We start from the raw sequence: 22,650 nt of genomic DNA on the forward strand, positions 1-22,650 counted from the left end.
TTTTGATTTAAAGTTTGTAAGTTTCCTTTAAAACTTTGTTCTTGGTTTTACAGCTGACCTGAATTAGGGGCTGTGCCTGATTTATCCCAATTTTGTTGATTTGGTTTTCATTTATAAGATTATCAAGAGTTCAAATCTCACAATGGCAAACTATGAAATAATGTAACTTCATCTGAAACAGATGGAAACGGGTTTGTATTTAAAAGATTATCAAGAGTTCAAATCTCACAATAGCAAACTATGAAACAATGTAACTTCATCTGAAACAGATGGAAACGGGTTTGTACTCGAAAGAGTTACACCTTCTGACCTGAGAACGGTCGTGCTCGGACCCGATGTTATTTTGGGTCTTGAGGTGGCCCAGGTGCACGGTGGTCTTCCGTCTGAACATTCCCCTTTTCGGACGGAATTCCACATTGGCCCCAAGCCCCGAACCCTCCCTCTGGTGCTGGTGCCCCGCAATATGAGCCACCTCGGGGACATGCCCTCCGTGCCTTTTGGCACGGCAAAGAGGGGCTTTTTGTACGGACTGCTGTTGCACACCTTCCATTTTCTCGCCCTTGTCCGTCGCCCGGACAAGCCCTGGCGTGCCTTGTTGCCGTCCGGCGGCGGAGGCCCCCGATGGGAGGCCCTCTACGGAGGTGTCCTCCCCCTTTCTATCGGGGACCTGGGTTGGAGGGTGTTGCATGCAGCAGTCCCCTATAATAAGAGGATGCATAGGTTCACGGACTCTCAGGACACGTGCCCTTTTTGCGGTCTTGTGGAGTCCGTGGACCATGTATACATAGGGTGTTGTAGGCAGCACTCCCTTTGTAGTTATTTGAAAAACCTTTTATTGATGTTTTGTTTGCACTTCAGCCCCACGCTCCTGATCTATGGGCACCCGGTGCGGAAGGGGGTCGGGAAGGAGGAGGTCCTCCTCATGAACCTGCTCCTGGGCCTGGCCAAGTTGGCCAATAACAGGTCCAGGCAGCAGGCGATCGACGGGGGAGTACCGCCTGATTCTTTGTCCCTCTTCCGCGGCTATGTTCGCTGCCGGATGTCCCTGGAGAGGGAGCACGCGGTGTCTGCTGGCACTCTCGAGGCCTTCCGTGCTCGGTGGGCACCGCGGGGACTGGGGTGTTTTGTTGACCCCTTTAATCACATTTTGATTTAAAGTTTGTAAGGTTCCTTTAAACTTTTGTCCTTGGTTTTACAGCTGACCTGAATTAGGGGCTGTGCCTGATTTATCCCAATTTTGTTGATTTGATTTTCATTGAAAAGATTATCAAGAGTTCAAATCTCACAATGGCAAACTATGAAACAATCTACCTTCAGATGGAAACGGGTTTGTACTCGAAAGAGTTACCCCACTTTTAGCGATACCTCTACGTCGAGCCTCCTCCTAGATGGTTTGCCCTGACGACGTATTTCTTCCATCAGGTGCACAGCCTGAATTATGACGTGCAGCTCCTGTTTATAGAACAGCTGGGCCTCGGTGGCTCCTTGCAGGCATTGCCCGTCTTTTACCAGGACCTGATCAAAGTCTGGAAAGTGGTCGCCTCGCGACGCAGCTCTCCCCCATCAGGAGTAGCGGCTATCGTCAGAGAGCCGCTGCTCAGGAATCTGCCCCTCCGTCCTTTTCAGTGGTTAGCAGAGAGGAGGGCTGTGGCTGCAGGGGTAACCAGGATCGGGGACGTGCTGGGTGGCGGAGGACTGGGCTGGATGCTCCCGCAGGAGTTGGCGCGACGCGCGTCTGTGAGTGTCCAGGTCGCAGCCGATGCCATCCAAGACCTGAGAACGGTCGTGCTCGGACCCGACGTTATTTTGGGTCTTGAGGTGGCCCAGGTGCGCGGTGGTCTTCCGTCTGAACGTTCCCCTTTTCGGACGGAATTCCACATTGGCCCCAAGCCCCGAACCCTCCCTCGGGTGCTGGTGTCCTGCAATATGAGCCGCCTCGGGGACATGCCCTCCGTGCCTTTTGGCACGGCAAAGAGGGGCTTTTTGTACGGACTGCTGCTGCACACCTTCCATTTTCTCGCCCTTGTCCGTCGCCCGGACACGCCCTGGCGTGCCTTGTTGCCGTCCGGCGGCGGAGGTCCCCGATGGGAGGCCCTCTACGGAGGTGTCCTCCCCCTTTCTATCGGGTACCTGGGTTGGAGGGTGTTGCATGCAGCTGTCCCCTATAATAAGAGGATGCATAGGTTCACGGACTCTCAGGACACATGCCCTTTTTGCGGTCTTGTGGAGTCCGTGGACCATGTATACATAGGGTGTTGTAGGCTGCACTCCCTTTTTAGTTACTTGAAAAACCTTTTATTGATGTTTTGTTTGCACTTCAGCCCCACGCTCCTGATCTATGGGCACCCGGTGCGGAAGGGGGTCGGGAAGGAGGAGGACCTCCTCGTGAACCTGCTCCTGGGCCTGGCCAAGTTGGCCATTAACAGGTCCAGGCAGCGGGCGATCGACGGGGGAGTCCCGTCCAATTGTTTGTCCCTCTTCCGCACCTACGTTCGCTGCCGGATGTCCCTGGAGAGGGAGCACGCGGTGTCTGCTGGCACTCTCGAGGCCTTCCGTGCTCGGTGGGCACCGCGGGGACTGGGGTGTTTTGTTGACCCCTTTAATCACATTTTGATTTAAAGTTTGTAAGGTTCCTTTAAACTTTTGTCCTTGGTTTTACAGCTGACCTGAATTAGGGGCTGTGCCTGATTTATCCCAACTTTGTTTATTTGGTTTTCATTTAAAAGATTATCAGGAGTTCAAATCTCACAATGGCAAACTATGAAACAATGTAACTTCATCTGAAACAGATGGAAATGGGGTTGTACTTGAAACAGTAATCAAGAGTTCAAATCTCACAATGGCAAACTATGAAACAATGTCACTTCATCTGAATAGGAACAGATGGAAACGGGTTTGTACTCGAAAGAGTTACAGGTGGGGGCCATTGCGCCGTGGAAGCTCCAGTGGTAGATGGATGCTCTGCATGCAGTTTAACTCCTCTTAAATCAGGCGGAGATTGCGAAGGTTGTATCAACCCCGTGGAGAGGGCAGCAGATGGCAGAGGAATACCAGCTGCATGACACTCCGATGGGATGAGGAGATTGCATAGGGGCAGGAAGGCAGGCAAATGTTCGAAGAAGCGGTACCCAGTGCAAAGAATGCACAAAGGCTCAGCTTCATGCAGTGTTTCATGCATCTTTTTAAACAGGTGGTCACTGACCTATGTGGAGGAGGAGTTGAAGGTACTGAAATGTAATGGGTGCCCATCGCCTGGTGAGGGTGAAAGTGATCATGGCACTCAACCCTTTAGCCTCAGGCTTATTCCAGGAATGATCTGGAGACATCACTGCATCAAGTAGATGATGAATGTCATATTCAAGAAGGCAGGGGAATACATCAGGTTTCACATTAATCGGACCAATCAAGGTGAAGAGTCAGTGGAACTCTGTGTCATTGCAAGATTCCCTCAGGCCCTGGGAGGTGGTTACAGTCTGCATACATTTAGCTATCAAAGCTCCCCCAGAGCAGCCAGGCATGTTCATCAATAGGTAGGGGTTCTACTTGGAACTGCAACAGCGAGGCAGAGGAAGCATACAACTGCTGCTATGTGACTACATGGACAACCATCAAATAGGCAATTGACCTGAAAATGGAAAGCTCGGATGCTTAGACTGAGCTAGGGATCCCTCCAAGACAGTCATGGTCCCCATTTCATGGTGGTGTGCTGCACCCTGCACACCCTGGTGGAGCAGAGAGGAGTTGAATTGGCAATGGACAAAAATAATGAGTGCACAGTTGCCTCCTTTTCTGAGGAAGGTGAAGGGGAAGTGCATCCAGACCTGGCGCTCTGAGGGGACAATGGCCATGGCTATTGACATTCATGCGAGGGAGACACATAACTCACTCACCACACCATTCAACGGAGAACCCCTGTCACCTGACAGGACATGAGACAGGCATCCCCGGTGGATGCCATAGTAGTATGTGGTGAAACCCTATCAGAATATCAGGGGCCCTGCGATGAGACTATCCCAAGTGCTCCATTCATTACAGTGCTACATTCGTAAAGGAATAATTGGCAATTTAGTTGTGTGAGGCCCCTTGGGGATAAGCGACAATAACATGATAGAATTCTTCATCAAGATGGAGAGTGATGTAGTTGATTCTGAGACTAGGGTCTTGAATCTGAATAAAGGAAACTATGATGGTATGAGGCGCGAGTTGGCTATGATGGATTGGGAAATGTTACTTAAAGGGACGACGGTGGATAGGCAATGGCAAACATTCAAAGAGCGCATGGGTGAACTGCAACAATTGTTTATTCCTGTCTGGCACAAAAATAAAACAGGAAAGGTGGCCAAACCATGGCTTACAAGGGAAATTAGACGTAGTGTTAGGTACAAGGAAGAGGCATACAGATTGGCTAAAAAAATAACAGACCTGAGGATTGGGAGCAGTTTAGAATTCAAAGGAAGACCAAGGGATTGATTCAGAAGGGGAAAATAGAGTACGAGAGTAAGCTTCCGGGGAACATAAAAACTGACTAAAAGTTTCTATAGATATGTGAAGAGAAAAAGACTGGTGAAGACAAATGTAGGTCCCTTACAGTCTGAAACAGGGGAATTTATAATGGTGAACAAAGAAATGACTGACCAACTAAATACATACTTTGGTTTTGTCTTCACAAAAGAGGACATAAATAACATTCCAGAAATGTTGGGGAACACAGGGTTTAGTGAAAGGGAGGAACTGAAAGAAATCAATATTAGTAGGGAAATGGTGTTGAGGAAATTGATGGGATTGAAGGCCGATAAATTCCCAGGGCCTGATAATCTACATCCCAGAGTACTTAAGGAAGTGGCCCTAGAAATAGTGGATGCATTGATGGTCATCTTCCGAGATTCAATAACTCTGGAACAGTTCCTACAGATTGGAGGGTAGCTAATGTAACCCTACTATTTAAAAAGAGAGGTAGAGAGAAAACAGGGAATTATAGACCAGTCAGCCTGATGTCAGTAGTGGGGGAAATTCTAGAGTCCATTATAAAAGATTTAATAGCTGAGCACTTGGAAAACAGTGGTAGAATCAGACAGTCAACATGGATTAATGAAAGGGAAATTGTGCTTGACAAATCTGGAATTTTTCGAAGATGTAATTAGTAGAGTTGATGAGAGGAAGCCAGTGGATGTGGTTTATTTGGACTTTCAGAAGGCTTTCGGCAAAGTCCCACATAAGAGATTAGCTTGTAAAATTAAAACGCTTGGGATTGGAGGTAGTGTATTGAGGTGGATAGAAAACTGGTTGGCAGACAGGAAACAAAGAGTAGGAATAAATGTATCTTTTTCCAAATGGCAGGCAGTGACTAGTGGGGTACCGCAGGGATTGGTGCTGGAACTGCAGCTATTCACAGTATATATTAATGATTTAGATGAGGGAACTAAATTTAATATCTCCAAATTTGCAGATGACACAAAGCTGGGTAAGAGGGTGAGCTGTGAGGAGGATGCAGAGGTGCTTCAGTGTGATTTGGACAAGCTGAGTAAGTGGCCAAATGCGTGGCAGATGCAGTATAAAGTGGATAAATGTGAGGTTATCCACTTTGGTAGCAAAAACAGAAAGGCAGATTATTACCTGAATGGCTATAAATTGAGAGAGGGGAATGTACAACGATACCTAGGTGTCCTTGTACAGCAGTCGCTAAAGGTAAACATGCAGGTGCAGCAGGCGGTAAAAAAGGCAAATGGTATGTTGGCCTTCATAACGAGAGGATTCGAGTACAGGAGCAGGGTTGTTTTGCTACAATTATACAGGGCCTTGGTGAGACCACACCTAGAATATTGTGTGCAGTTTTGGTCTCCTTATCTGAGGAAGGATGTTCTTGCTATAGAGGGAGTGCAGTGAAGGTTTACCAGACTGATTCCTGGGATGGCGGAACTGACATATGAGGAGAGATTGAGTTGGTTAGGATTAAATTCGCTGGAGTTCAGAAGAATGAGAATTCTAACATGACTAAACAGGATAGATGCAGGAAGGGTGTTTCCGATGGCGGGGGAGTCCAGAACCAGGGGTCACAGTCTGAGGATATGGGGTAGACCATTTAGGACTGAGATGAGGAGAAATTTCTTCACCTAGAGAGTGGTGAGCCTGTGAAATTCGCTACCACAGAAAGTAGTTGAGGCCAAAACATTGTATGTTTTCAAGAAGGAGTTAGATATAGCTCTTGGGGCGAAAGGGATCATTGGATATGGGGAGAAAGCGGGAGCAGGCTATTGAGTTGGATGATCAGCCATGATCATGATGAATGGCGGAGCAGGCTCGAAGGGTTGAATGGCGTACTCCTGCTCCTATTTTCTATATTTCGATTTCATGGCACCATCTCAAAGCTTCAACATCTGGTCATGGGCTACTGGGATAGAAAGAAACACATGAACCATCTAAGTATAGATGTTAACAAAGTGCACAGTGGCATATAGAAAATAAAATCACCCATGAGATCCTATGTGCAACTAAGTGCCTTTAGGTGACAGCTTCCTTGTGTCCCTATGTTGCTCTTTCCCAGTAACTGGAGCTGATATGAAGATAGGCTGCTGTACTTGCTGCTCCAGTTCATGAGGCCCATTGTTATGACACAGCAGTTGGTAAAGGCTGAGTTATTCAAAATCCCAGAGGGAAACTTTAAACAACTGTCATATCCTATATTTTCAATTGTTATGTTTGAGATGCAGATCTGAATTCAGGAATAAAAACCACCAAGCCTCAAGGTTTTTTAAATAAATTGAATTAAACATTTATTAATTTAACAACAAATTTAAACACATGTGCATGCCTACAAATTATTACCATAATAACTTTTAAACATCCCCAAATAAATTACTCCCAGGTAACCTTACCCAAGGCAACAATAACGCATAGACTTAAACAAACACCAGGCAAAGTATATTTTATCTTACAAATTCAAAATGAGGTTCCTTTCAATTTGGATCCTTTGCAGACGGTTGTAGGCTTAGATCTCACATGCCTCTGATTCACACACAAAACTCTGTTCTGTTTATACCTAGCCTTCCCTTTGAATGTAAATTCTCACTGTATCACCAGGCCCTTTGAGCTCCACCTCTTCTAACAATAAAACCTCTTTCATAATACCAATTTTATTCGTAAAGAAACATATTGCTTGGTGTCTCCTAGCTAGGTGCAAGATTTCACCCCCAGTCTTTGAATGGTTTATTCAACAAAATGCAAATGCATCCTGTACTTTACTGTTTAACATCTCAAAACTACTATACATCAAAGCACCCACACTAGCTGGTTTTAATCTAATTAAGACAAACACACACCCACAGACACAGACCCTACAACAAGTCCAATTTAAGATAATTTCCAATAACATTACATACATTAATATCTTCATGACACCCATGGTGGATGACATGTTGGGTGCGGAGCTGTAGAAGGGTCCAGCACAGGCTGTACCCTGCATCTGTCATCGAGACTGGCTCCAGCATTCGTGTCAACTTCAAGAGGGCCAAGGAGCCGCCGTCAATGCCAGGAGTGCTTTGAGCAGAGCTTCCACAGCCTTCAGATATCTGCTCCTTGACCTTTCATGGCCCTACATACCAGGAGTGAGATGACACCTGGCAATGCTCTGAGTGTGTCTCAGAGCCATCATGTCGACATAATGATCTACATTACTCATGGTTGAGGTCATACTGTGGAGGCCGATACGTACCTCCTGCATCTGCTCAGTGGTCTGTGGTATGCAGCTCTCCACAAGGGTTGCCATCCTGTCAATGGAGGATATTGCGTGCTCATACACCAGAGACATGGCATCGCTCATGACATTGATAAACTCCTCCAATGTCTGCCCATGGGAATGACCAGTCCCTGCCAACTCTGACACACGTTCACACATATAACACTGCTGTTCTAGTATAAGCCGCTTCGCTAATGATCACCAAGGCTTGACAACTGCATGAAGCTGAACGTTGCTGGGCCTGTCCTCAGTTCTCCGAAGGGGACTGACTAGAGCTGTTACTGTCTCTATTTGCCACTCCGGCACACCTGTGCCATGATCTCCAGCTGCTGCCACTTGTTTTAAGCATCCGGATATGAGTGAGATTAGCTGCACTGACAAATGCACTGCACTGAGGTGATGGTTCCTCCTCAAATGGTGATTCCACCCCCCTAAGGCCTCAAATGGCTCTGAGTCCTTGGCATCACCTCATATGAATTGGGTCCTGCAGGAGAGATCAGAGTGATGTTAACAATATCTGTGTCCACCATTCTCCTACCTATCCATGATGTGGAGATTCATGTGCTCCAGAACTAGCCGCACCCCTAGCTGAGCTGTTCCAGTATAGCAACAACACTGGCATTTAGCTGATAATGTGAAAAATTGTCCATATATGTCCTGCACCCTAAAAGCAGGACAAATACAACCAGGCTAATTACCGCCCATTCAGCCTACTCAGCAAAGTGATGGAAGGGATTGTGGACAGTGCTATCAGGCATCACTTACTCAGAAATAATCTGCTTAGTGAAGCTTAGTTTGGGTTCTGCCAGGGTCACTCAGCTCCTGACCTCAGCCTTGTTCCAAACATGGGCAAAAGAGCTGAACTCCTGAGGTGAGGTGAGAGTGACTGCCCTTGACATCAAGGCTGCATTTGACCATGTGTGGCATCAAGAAGCCCGAGCAAAATTGGAGTCAATGGGAACCAAGGGGAAAACTCTCCGCTGGTTGGAGTCATACCTAGCACAAAGTGATTGTTGTTGTTGGAGGTCAGTCACCTCAGTTCCAGGACATCACTGCAGGAGTTACTCGTGTTACTAGTGTCCAGGCCCAACCATCTTCAACTGCTTCATCAATGACCTTCCCTCCACCATCAAATCAGAAGTGGGATGTTTGCTGATGATTACACAATGGTCAGCACCATTTATGACTCCTCAAATACTGAAATAGACTGTGTCAATTTGCAGTAAGACCTGGACAACTTTCAAGCTTGGGCTGCTAAGTGGCAAGCTACATTCATGCCTCACAAGTGCCAGGCAATGACCATCTCCAACAAGAGAGAATGCAACCATCTTCCCTTGACGTTCAATGATATTATCTATGTAGCAAATGATGGACGGAGCAAAGTTATTCTAAAACCAATGGATCAGATCTAAGCTCAACAGTCCTACCACACCAAGTCATGAATGGTGGTGGACAATTAAACAACTCACTGGAGGAGGAAGCTCCACAAATATCCCCATCCTCACTGATGGAGGAGCCCAGCACATCAGTGCAAAAGATAAGGCTGAAGCATTTGCACCAATCTTCAGCCAAAAGTGCAGAGTAGCTGATCCATCTTGGTCTCCTCCGGAAGTCCCCAGCATCACAGGTGCCAGTCTTCAGCCAATTCAATTTGCTCCATGTGATAACAAGAAACAGCTGAAGGCACTGGATAATGCAAAGGATATGGCCCTGACAATATTATGGCAATGGTACTGATGACTTGTGCTCCAGAACTTGCCACAGCCCTAGCCAATCTGTTCCAGTACAGCTACAACACTGGCATCTACCTGGCAATGTGGCCAATTACCACCCCATTACGCTACCCTTGATCATCAGTAAAGTGATGGAAGAGGTCATCAACAATGCTATCAAGCGGACATGCTTAGCAATAACCTGCTCACTGACACTCAGTTCGGGTCCTGCCAGGGTCACTCAGCTTCTAACCTCCTTACAGCTTTGGTTCAAACGTGTTCAAAAGAGCTGAGGTGAGAGTGACTGCCCTTGACATCAAGGTAGCATTTGACCAAGTGTGGCATCAAGGAACCCCAGCAAACAGGTGTCAATGGGAATCAGGGCAAAAACCCTCCGCTGGTTGGAGTCATATCTAGCACAAAGGAAGACGGTTGTGGTTGTTGGAATCAGCTCAGTTCCAGGACATCACTGCAAGAGTTCTTCAGTGTAGTGTCCTAGGTCTAACCATCTTCAGCTGTTTCATCAATGACCTTCCTTCCATCATAAGGTCAGAAGTGGGGATGTTCGCTGATGTTTGCACAATGTTGAGCACCATTTGCGACTCCTCAGGTACTGAAGCAGTCCATGTCCAAATGCAGCAAGACCTGGACAATATCCAGGCTTGGGCTGACAAGTGGCAAACAATATTTACGCCACACTAGTGCCAGGCAACGACCACCTCCAGCAAGAGAGAATCTAACCATCATCCTTTGACATTCAATGGCATTACCATTGCTGAATCCCCTACTATCAACATCCTGGGGGATTACCATTGACCAGAAACTGAACTGGACTAGCCATATGAATACTGTGGCTACAAGAGGTCAGAGGCTATGACTCCTGCAGAGAGTAACTCACTTCCTGACTCCCCAAAGTCTGTCCACCATTTACATGGCACAATTCAGGAGTGTGATGGAATATTCTCCACTTGCAGCTCCAACAACACTCAAGAAGCTTGACACCATCCAGGACAAAGCCTCCCACTGGATTGGCACCACATCCAGAAACATTCACTCCCTCTATCACCGATGACCTTTGGCAGTAGTGTGTACCATCTACAAGATGCACTGCAGAAACTCACCAAAACTGCTTAGGCAGCACCTTTCAAACCCATGACAGCTACCACCACCTGGAAGTTCCTATCCAAGCCACTCACCATCCTGACTTGGAAATGCATCCCCGTTCCTTCACTGTGGCTGGGTCAAAATCCTGGAACTCCGTCCCTAACAGCACTGTGGGTATACCTACACCACATGGGCTGCAGCAGTTCAAGAAGGCAGCTCACCATCACCTTCTCATGGGCAATAATTGCTGGCCCAGCCAGTGACACCCACATCCCACAAATGAATTTAAAAAAAACAACATCCTGGGGGTTACCATTGACCAAAAATTGAATTGGCCTATCTGTATAAATACTGTGGCGACAAGAGCAGGTCAGAGGCTGGGATTTCTGAGAATAGCTCACTTCCTCACACCCCAAAGCCTGTCCACCATCTTCAACACACAATTCAGGAGTATGATGGAATACTTCTACTTGCCTGGATGAGACCAGCTCCAACAACAATCAAGAAGTTTGACACCCTCCAGGTCAAAGCAGCCCACTTGATTGGCACCCCATCTACCATCTTCAACATTCACTTCCTCCACCACTGACATGCAGTGGCAGCAGTGTGCACCATCTACAAAATGCACTGCAACAACTGACCAAGGCTTCTTGAGCAACAGCTTCCAAATCCGCGATCTCTACCACCTAGAAGGACAAGGGATGCATGGGAACACTACCACCTGCACATTCGCCTCCAAGCCACCATGTGACTTAAAATTATATCACCTTTCCTTCACTGTGGCTGGGTCAAAATCCTGGAACTCCTTCCTAACAGCATTGTGGCTGTATCTACACTACATGGACTGCAACGGCTTAAGAAGGCGGCTCACCATCACCTTCTCAAGGACAATAAATGTTGGTTCAGCAAGCAACACCCAACAAAGAGGCACCAATGCAAATACTAGTGAGACAATTTGGCAACCACGACCATCAATTTTCTCACTCACTCTGGGCTCCACACACACACACAAACAGTTGGCCTGCTACCTCCCATCCAATCTACATTGTTTCATCCTCCATTTGCTTTATTAGAGCAATAAAGGACATACGTCCTCCTGTTTGTCTCCAAGCTAAAGCACTATGAACACACTTTTCCTACAATGACGGAATAGTGTCACACAACTCTCTTTGCCAGCTATGCTCATCAGACTGCGTCACTTTAAATGACCATAATCATGCCACTGGAAGGCCTCTGCAAGCAGTCATTCATGACTGACCATGGTCCTCTGCTATAAGACAACTCTGTGCTCATTGCACAATGTTCCTTGGTGAGTCCCTATTTATGGTCCAGTCACCTTGCCTCACATCAAATGGCTGCTATATAAGACATGCAAGGCTGCCAATTGCCAACATGCATGCCACTCACCTTGCCGGACCTCACTAGGTCATTTTTCATATCCTCACCACCTGCAGAGTTCACTTCTGTCGCACCACTTCCTCTGCCTTTTTTGTGTGCAGCCAGCATAAAGGCCGCATTCTGGCCTTTAAAAATGTTACTGTTAACCTACCTACTGACACTAGCTCCTGCCCACCACTGGTATTGGATGGCTTCCCTGATCCCCATATGCTAATTGGCTGTAGTGGAAGATCACTGTGGATGTCCCACCACCTGTCGTGTGGCCGCAAAACCTGCAGATGACACCAGTGTCAGAACTGCATCATTTGGTAAAATCCAACCCAACTTTCCAGGTAGATGACCTTTCAACAGATCAAACAGTTCAAGTTGGTTAGAATTTTAAATGTTTACAGAAAATATCAACTCAGTGAAACGCTATTGAGGTGGAACTGTTACTAACTGTATGCTAAATTTATTATAGAGTACTGCTATTACACAGATGACTCAGCATAGACTAATTGCAAACCTGAGAGGATCTTTATCGTGTCATGACACAGTACCTGCATAACGGTATTATAAATCTGTAAAGGCATGTTTTTTAAAGACTACGTTTTAAAAGTAGTAAAACTAAAACTTAAGATGGCTCCTCAGAGTTACCAGCTAGTTTTGTGGATTAAACCATCTTATCTCTCATGAAGACAAAGATACTTTTTCTGATATTGACACACTGTGGTTTTAGCCAGGAGATAAATGAAACTCCATCGACACATTCATTTTAAAAATACAAATTTGCCTTGTTAAATCTAAAGGCGATGGCCACCTAATTAAAACAAAAGGTAGGAGAACAATAACAGACTCCTGTTTGAATTCTACAATATCTTTTGAATGCATTTGTATCTTGAGCCTGCTATTGGGGGCTTCTGCTGCTACCTGATTTGGAAATGTGGGTGAAGATGCTGCAGATCATTCCAAGAGATTTTGCTTCATTTTATGCATAAAAAAATTGTACACTGGGAAAGACAAAAATAGCTCAAAGCCAAAAATGTCTGAAGCAAAGTAGAAAGCAAGAAAAATGTACTAATACAGCACTTTTCATAATCACAGGATGTGTCGAAGTGCTTTACAGCCAATGAAGCATTTTTGAAGTGTAGTTACTTTTGTAATTAGGTAAATGCGGCAGCTAATTTGCATACAGCTAGCTTCCACAAACAGCAATGAAATAAGTGAGCAGATCAACTGTTTTAGGTGCTGACTGAGGGTTAAATGTTGAACACCACTTCTCTTCTTTGAATTAGCAGTGTAGAATCTTTTATGTCCACCCGAGTAAGCAAACAGGGCATTGTTTTAATGTCTCATCCGAACAACAGCATCTCTTACAATACAGCACAGAATTGCCAGCATGGATTATGTGGTTAAGTCTTGTCATGGGACTTAAACCCAAAATATCATTGTTCAGATGCAAGAGGGCTGTCGCCAAAAGGCAGATCCACGAGTGGTAGTAACACAGTGGTATGCAGTCTCGTGGCCCTGCTAGTCCTCACCATTGACGCAAGACTCCATTAAATCTCATAAACCTGGATTTTATGACCCCACCCGCTGCAGGGATCTTCTGTCCCACTGAAAAACAATGGACTTTTGGCTGGCCTGCCACATCCCCCATGCTGGATCCTGCCATGGCGGGGATGGGCAATCCCAGCTATAATATCAGGTTAAACAGGACTGAGGAATCCCCTGCTTTATCATCTACTGTCTCCCTCCAATAGATGAATCAATACTCCTCCATGTTGAACACTAGTTGGAAGAAAAACTGAGTGTATTATGGGCATAGAATGTACTATGAGTGGGAGCCTTCAATGTCCATCACCTAGAGTGGCTTACTAGCATGACTGCTGACCAAGCTGGCCAAGTTTTGAGGGATATCTACCAGACTGGGCCAATGACAGGTGGTGAAGGAACCAATATGACCAATTATGCCCTATTGGTCTACTCTCAATCATCAGCAAAATGATGGAAGGTGTCAATAATAGCATTATCAGGGGGGACTTACCAATATCCTGCTCAGGGATGCTCAGTTTGGGTTCCGACAAAACCACTTGGCTCCAGACCTCATTACAGCCTTGGTCCAAATATGAACGAAAGACATGAATTCCAGCAGTGAGATGTGAGTAACTGCCCTTGACTTCAAGGCAGCTTGTGATCGCGTGTAGTATCAAGGAACCCTAGTAAATACAAAGTCAGTGGGAACTGGGGAAAATTCTCCACTAACTGGAGTCATATCTAGCACAAAAGAAGCTGGTTGTGGTTGTTGGAATCCAATAATCTCAGAACATTGCTGCAGGAGTTCCAGAGGACAGTGTGCTAGGCCTAACTATTTTCTGTTCCTTCATCAATGATCTTCTCTGCATCATAAAGTCAGAAGTGGAGATGCTCGCTGATGATTGCAGACTGGTCCATTTGCAATTCCTCAGATAATGTAGCAGTCCATGTCCATATGGACCTCAATGACTTTCAGGCTTGAGCTGAAAAGTGGCAGGTAATATAAACGCCACACAAGTGTCATGCAATGACCGTCTCCAACTGGAGAGAATTGAACCAACTCCCCTTGATATTCAACAGCATTAGCATACCTGAATCTCCCCCATCAACAACATGGGGATTACCGCTGACCAGAAACATAACTGGACCAGCCATGTAAATATAACGGCCACAAGAACAGGTCAGAGGCTGGAAATTCTGCTCTTCATGAGGCAACATGTGGGTGTTTGTATCAGAAGAACAGATTGTAAACCAGGTGTGTCAGATGGTCAGTTAAAAAGGAATTCCAGATAGCTATCCCATCAGGATTGTTATGACCCGAGTGAGAGAGGGTTCATAGACGTGCCTTGTCAGTATTAACTGTGTCCGGGGACATCGAATGGAATACGGCTGTTGGTGAATGCGACTTAAAGGGTGAAACAACTGAGTGGGACGTGAGAGATTTTACATAACAGAGACCAAGTTGGAAAGAGTGTGAAATTGCATGTGGTGCCGCCTTTGTGCAGGAAGTAATGCAAGTGCTTGTAACTATGTGAGGTGTATCCTTGTTGTATTGATTATTTAAAGTGAAGTTTACTTTTTTACTTGAAATATCCTTTGTCTGGTAAAAAGTTATTGGTCTCCATGGGGATCATAGCAAATGTTGACCAAAGGAACCTTGTGGTGAGTCTGAAATGGATGTGACAACGAGGAATGGTGGGTTCAAGTTGGGATGGTTAAGTTTTTTTCAAAGGAACCGGAGCCTCACAGTTCATGCGCTTGCTGTATCTAGTTGCATGGAGTCCATGTTGCCTCCTTCCTGTCTCCTCCTCTTCCTCCATCTCCTGCTCTTCTTTCTTCTCCCAATATGACCTCCAGATTGCATAATGATTGCACCCTCATAATAGCCAGGTTGTGGAGGACACAGCACACTATCATAAACTGCAGACACTCACTGGCGTGTACTATAAACCACGCCCCCCACCCTCCCAATTGGTCTATCAGTAGAAACATTGTTTTAGAAGACCAATTGCCTGCTGCACAATGTGACACAAGGTTCTCATATTTTCATCATCAGGTGTCCGGCTTATGTGGTGGAATGCCGGAAAAGGGGAAAAGCTATGTTCAGAGGTGGGTAGTTCTTGTCCTTGAGCAGCCTTCTCAAAGGCCCAAAGACATGGGATAGAGCAGAATGTTGCAGGATGAATGCATTGTGGTTCTTGTCATGATAGCAGGCATTCACTGAGATGAACTTCTTAGTATGACCCAGCCAATCTGTTTGCATCCCTGGTGCCACATTTAATCCCCAGATGAGCTTCTGACCTTAAATTTGTGCTATCACTAAGACTGCCTATTTCATCTCTGTCCATAACCCAACTTTGCCCCTTGTCTCAGCTCACATGCTTGTTACCTCTAGACTCAACCACTTCAACATTCACCTGGCTGGTCACCCATCTTCTACCATCTGTAAACTTAATCCACTGTGGCGACTGTCCTAGCCATACAGTGAGGCTCCAGTTCGGCCTGAATGATGTAGATATGAACCGCCTCAGGCATTGCTCTTGGCTCATTTCAGTTGCTCCCAGAATGCCTGTGATGGGTAGGGCCTTTGACAGAGGGCCCTACTTTTCCTCCTTCTTCACAGAGCTTCTGATCTCGGCCTCCTCCATTCCACCTGCTAGCCATATTGCAGAACAAGAAGTACTGCAACAGCTGTCCCATACATGAGTCCATTGCTCTTTTCTCCTCACTGGCTTTTATCATCAACTACCAAAAATACCTCCAACAACATTCCACAGTGCTTCCACCAATTCTGTCTGAGCAAAAGTAAGTGAAAAACACTCCACCTGCAATTTGTTGAGTGATCCTTTAAATAGCCTTAGTTCAGGATCGATTTTGCATTTCTGCTCCTGTATTTTTTTTCTCTCAAGTGATTAACACATATGTAGACAGGACCTGTATGGAGCAAGTTTTCAATTCTAGTGTCACATCAGCTGGTTAGGATTGTGTCCATTCGCAGCTTTCCATGTATGCAGGGGATGCACCTGTGTGTGACCTTCTTCTGTACTTACACTGCACGTTAAGTGCTGCAAGGCTTAATGATGCTACTGACAAGAAGGTATAATAATGTTATTGGATATTAAAAAAATAAATAGAGTTCTAGTGGGATCTGTGTCTATGGGAAGAATTTTCCCGTCGGTGAGCGAGGGGGGGCCCGCTCACTGATGCATAAAATGACATGCGGTGACATTGGGTGGGCATCCTGAAGTCACCGTGCGAGATTTAAAGTTTCAGTTTGGCGGGCGCGCAGCCGACTTGGCCGAACTGTCAAAGGCCTATTAGGGCCATTTGAAACCTACTTAAATTCATTTAATGACTACCCATCTAACCGTAAGGTTGGCGGGCAGGCGAAGAGCCCGGGCTGCCTTTGCATTTTTCATGGAACCTCATCCACGGGTGGGATGAGGTTTCATGAAGTGTTTTAAAACCTAATAAAAATTTATACATTTATTCTTTGACGGGTCCCAGCTTATGTGATAGTGTCACATGAGGGACATGTTTTAAAAGTGTTAAAAATCTTTATTTAAAACTTAAGCACTGAAACAAATCTCCCTGAGGCACCTCTGTGCCTCGGGGAGATCTCTGCGCTCTTTCGCGTGCATGCGCATGAAAGAGCACAGGGAATCTCTCAGGGAAGTTGCCCCCACCCGCACAAGGAGCGTTCAGCGCTTCCAGGCGAGTGTCACGCTGGGCGGGCCTTAATTGGCCCACCCACGTAAAATGGCAGCACATCCCTGATTGGGGGCACAGATCGGGTTCGCGCCTGCCCTTGCCTGCCCCTGCATAATCCCCCCGATGAGGGGAAATTTCTGGCGTATGTGTGTAACTGTGTGTGTCTTAACTGGATTAAAGCCAGTTAGTCTGGGTGCTTTGATGCATAGTAGTTTTGAGATATTAATTATGTAAATGTAAGGAGGGTTGAAGTTAAAGTGTAAATTTACGTTTGTTAAAAGAAACCATTCAAGACTGCGGGTGAAATCTTACCCCTAGCTAGAGGATGCCAAGCAACGCATTTATTTTTTTTTCAACTTACTAATAAAATTGGTGAGATGAAAGGATGTCATTGTTAGAAGAGGTAAAGTTAAAAGCTTAGGCCAGAATATTGCCGTCGGCGTGCAGGGGCAGGCCCGACACTCTGATGTTCAAAACGACACTTGATGATGTCAGGCGTGTGCCCCGATGTCAGCACTCATCATTTAGACATTATGTGTGGCGGGCACGCGCCAGAGGTGGCTGCGCGCCTGCCGAACTGTCAACAGCCTAGTAAGGCCATTAAAAAAAACAATTAAATTAGTTATCAACCCTGCCTGTCCAACCTTAAGGTTGGCAGGCAGCGATTGGTCCCACGCCCGGCCCCACCCAGCCTGCCCAATATAGCCAAGTTTCTGGCCTTAGTGATACAATGGAAAATTTACATTCAAAGAAAAAGATACGTATAAAGGAGAAAAGAGATTGTGTGTAAAGTAGAGGCATTTTAAGGTCCAACAAATGTGAGATGCCTCGAGCCTGTAAAGCTGCTATTGAGAAGGACCCAGAACTGAAAGAAACTCATTTTGAATACAACTGTCCAGGGTGTGCTTTGCCAGGTGTCTCTTTAAATCTATGAGATTTATTGTTGCCTTAATGGAGGTGTAACTAAGAGTCAGATTAATTAGGGGATTTTTGTAGTTATTATAATAATTTTGTAGACAAATGTATCTGTTTACAATCTTTATTGTATTAATAAATGTTTAAGTTAGTTTTATAAAAAACCTCTTGAAACACAGTGGTCTTTTCACTTCAGAATTCAAAGCCTGCATCTCGAAACATACAAATTGCAAAAATGGGTTATGACAGTTGTTTCAAGTTTCCTTCTGGGATTTGAACAAATCAGTCTTTACCATCGGCTGCATCATTATACTACGCTTCACAAATTTGTGCCCACCAAGTTTCAAAACATGATTTTCTCCACAGGCCCCCAGGCTGCATTTGTAACTGAACAACAAAAAAAGTTTTTCTTGGGAGACTTGGATGTGCAGGGCAGAATATCAAAATTTGCAGATGGCACCAACCTTGGAAATATTCTAAACTGTGAGGAGGATAGAGATAGACTTCAAGAATATATATAACATTAAAGGGTACAATTCTGAAGGGGATGTAGAAACAGAGACCTAGGGGTATATGTGCCCAGATCAATGAAGATGGCAAAATAAGTTGAGAAAGTAGCTAAAAAGACATACAAGATGTTAGGTTTTATAAGTGGAAACAGAGTACAAAAGCAAGAAAGTTATAATAAACCTTTATAAAACACTGACTGGTTTGGTCTCAATTGGAGTATTGTGTCAATTATGAGCACAGCACTTTAGATGAGATGTGAAAACTTTAGAGAGGCTGCTGAAAAAATTTACGAGAATGGTTCCAGGGATGAGGGACTTCAATTACGTGGATAGATTGAAGAAGCTGGGGTTGTTCTCCTTTACTGGTCTTTTTGGTGGAAGGGTTGAGAACCTGATGACACTGATTTAAGGTAATTGGCAAAAGAACCACGGTGGCATGAGGGAAAATATATTATGCTGTAAATGGTTAGGATCTGGAATGCACTGCCTGGGAGTGTGGTGGAGGCAGTTCAATTGTAGCTTTCAGAGGGAAATTGGATAAAACACCTGAAGTGAAAAAAAAATTACAGGGTAATGGGGAAAGGGCAGGGGAGTGGGATTTTTGAGGTACTCTTGCAGAGAGTCAGCACTGACATGATATCTTGTACTGGAACCAGTCTATGATTCTAAGGTACACTGAACCACAAAACACAGTTTGAAGTGATTGATAAGATGATTTTCATTCTATTGAGCGAAATATTAAATTATGTTTTTGCTACAGCATTACAAAAAGCTGATAAACTCTGTGCACAGTTGTGTGGATGATGCATTGGATGGTCTCGTGGCCTGCAGTGTAGGAATGCAGCTGCTGCAGGGACATTTTATAGTAATCAGGTCTGATCTGAAAAACATCAAAGACAAAGTGGCCTTGCTGTGTGGAGGAGGATCGGGACATGAGCCTGCTCAAGCAGGTAACAATGCTCAATTTGTGTGGCATAGCAATGCCATCTGCACCTGCTGGACACTCCCGGCGGGAGGGCAAGTCCAATGGGCACTCATACCCCAACCCCCACTCCGGTTCTCGGATGAATGCCTGGAAATCCTTGTGGAGGAGGTCAGTGTCAGGTGGGACATCTTGATGCCCATGGAGGGCAAGAGGAGGCCACCGTACCTCATCAAAAAGGCATGGGCAGAGGTGTCAGCCCAGGTCAGTGGCCATGATGTTGTGCGGCGCACATGGGTGCAGTGCTGTAAAAGGTTTAATAATCTACTGTGTGTGGCAAGCGTGAGTACCGAGTTGGCATGGATCTATGTGGAGAAGTGTTAACAGCTGGCCACCCCACCATGTTGCTCAGGGGTGTAAGAGTCTGAGTGCCAACTGTCACTGACAAGGTGGTGAGCTCTGGCTGCTTGGCCTGATTGCATTGCAGGTTGAGGGCCATGAAATGGATGTGGCCAGCAAGGTGTTCCTCAGGTGGGGTGGTCCGGCTGCATGGCACTGCAGGTAGAGAGTGCACTAATCAATGCTTCTCTGTCCTTTCAGGAGAAGAGAAGCCATAACACCACTGAGAGGTCAAGGACAGGCAGAGGCCCTGCAAGCCTGATGATTCTGACGAGGTATGAGATGGATGCCCTGGAGATGGAGTGGCGACACCCAGCTTGGTCCACCGGTTGTGGAGAGGCATGGGTCTCTGATGAAGGTAAGAGTGCAATGCACAGATGTGAGAGTGTCAGAGTGTGCAAACATTGTTGCATTGTCTCATCTGAAAAGGAAACCTCAAACCTTCAGTCCCCATTGTTGAGGATGACACCATGATGCAGATCTCCATTGTCTCACCAGCCCACCTAGCATGCACACTGATAGTGTGATGACTGATACTATTGACATGTCATTTTCCTCCCCTAGAATTGCCATCCAGCGAACAATTGCAGGACCCTCAGGAGCCACCTTTGACACCGGAGGACCAGTGCCCATCAGATACACCTACGTCACACCTCCTCTGCACCAGGCAACAGCACTGATACAACCACCTTAGTGGTCATTAGATTGCCGGCTACAACGTCAGTGCACAGTGGGGAGGGCACGGCACACTCGCATGAGGAGCTGCTGGAGGCAGAGAGTGCTCAGGGCACCGGCAGTCGGAGGACTGCTGGAGAACAGCACATGCCGAATCCGAATCAGATGACAAGCCTCTGGAGATGTCTGTTAGGCAACAGATGCTGGTTGTCCAGTGGGATGTGCAGGAGGATCTAGCAGAGATTCCTGAGTGTTTGCATGCAATGGTCTCTGTATTGGAGAAGTCCATGTGGAGCATGAGTACTGCGTTGATCCTGAGCACAGAGCACACTGCCTCCTTCATTGAGAGAGTGGCAACTCTCAAGGAAAGGCAGCTCCAAGAACAGAATCAGGGGTCTCTGGGGTTCACAGAATCACATAGTGCAGAAGAGGCCCTTCGGCCCATCGAGTCTGCACCGACACGTGAGAAATACCTGACCTACCTACCTAATCCCATTTACCAGCACTTGGCCCATAACCTTGAATGTTATGACGTGCCAAGTGCTCATTCAGGTACTTTTTAAAGGATGTGAGGCAACCCCCCTCCACCACCCTGTCAGGCAGTGCATTGGAGACCGTCACCACCCTCTGGGTAAAAAGGTTTTCCCTGACATCCTCCCTAAATTTCCTGCCCCTCACTATGAACTTATGCTGCTCCCTATCCACTCTGTCCATGCCCCTCATAATCTTGTACACCTCGATCAGATCACCCCTCAGTCTTCTCTGCTCCAATGAAAACAACCCAAGTATCCAACCTCTCTTCATAACTTAAACGTTTCATCCCAGACAACAACCTGGTGAATCTCCTCTGCACCCCCTCCAGCGCAATCACATCCTTCCTATAATGTGACGACCAGAACTGCACACAGTACTCCAGCTGTGGCCCCACTAAGGTTCTATACAACTCCAACATGACCTCCCTACTTTTGTAATCTATGCCTCTATTGATAAAGGCAAGTGTCCCATATGCTTTTTCACCACCCCCCTAACATGCCCCTCTGCCTTCAGAGATCTATGGACACGCATGCCAAGGTCCCTTTGTTCCTCAGAACTTCCTAGTGTCACGCCATTCATTGAATATTTCCTTGTCAAATTACTCCTCCCAAAGTGCATCACCTCACACTTTTCAGGGTTAAATTCTACCTGCGTTCGGACCTGCAAGCCCTCACACAGTTAATGACCTCAGGAAGTCACTGCCAGTGGTGAGAAATGGACGAGGCACCTAGTATCTCTGCTAAGTGCCCTGGCGAGCGCTGCGCAACCTTACTGTGGCAAGCAGGGAGGTCCAGATCGACCTCACGTTGGCAGATGAGCTTCGTGCTGTCTCTGTGGGCTCCTCTCAGGGTGCTCTGGATGGTGGCAGCAGCTTCTCTGCCCCTCTGCCAGTGACTTTGCCATCTGATGAGGCTGCGATGACTGAGGAATGCCCAGCCATGGCGCTGGATGCACCCTCACTGGCAGTGGCTGCGCAGGTGCAGAACTCAGAGGTGAGTGCACAGTAAGGTTGCGCAGCGCTCGCCAGGGTTGCTTGTTAGACTTCAAGGTCAAATCGACTTGGGGAGGACAAGGGTTACACTGCAGTTGAGGCAACTTGGGTGGAGGGTAAAGGGCTGTACTGCTGTTGAGGCAACTTGGGGGAGAGGCGAGGGCCACACTGTGTTTGTGGTGCCTTGGGAGGGGGCAAGAGCTGCACTGCGGTCAAGGCGACTTTGGTGGGGGGAGGGCAAGGGTTGCACTGTGGTTGAAGGTAGTGCACAAGCATGTGCAGGGTTGGGGGGTGGGGGAGGGAAACGGCCACACATTGAGGAAACTTTGTATAAAGTGACCATACCTCTGTAGCTAAGACAGTTCAGACGCAGCCACATTGACATGCTTGGAGTCTGGCACCTTGTTTATCTGCCCAATCAAGCAATGCAGAGGCAAGAAAGTGCCACCAAATGCTCCTGAATTTTTCACCCCTGGGCACAGACTGCAAACTAATGAGCGATTTAGTGGATTGCAGTTGCACAACTGGGCATG

This window comes from Carcharodon carcharias, chromosome 10 (genome assembly GCF_017639515.1).
Source record: "Carcharodon carcharias isolate sCarCar2 chromosome 10, sCarCar2.pri, whole genome shotgun sequence".
In the NCBI taxonomy this organism is placed as follows: Eukaryota; Metazoa; Chordata; class Chondrichthyes; order Lamniformes; family Lamnidae; genus Carcharodon; species Carcharodon carcharias.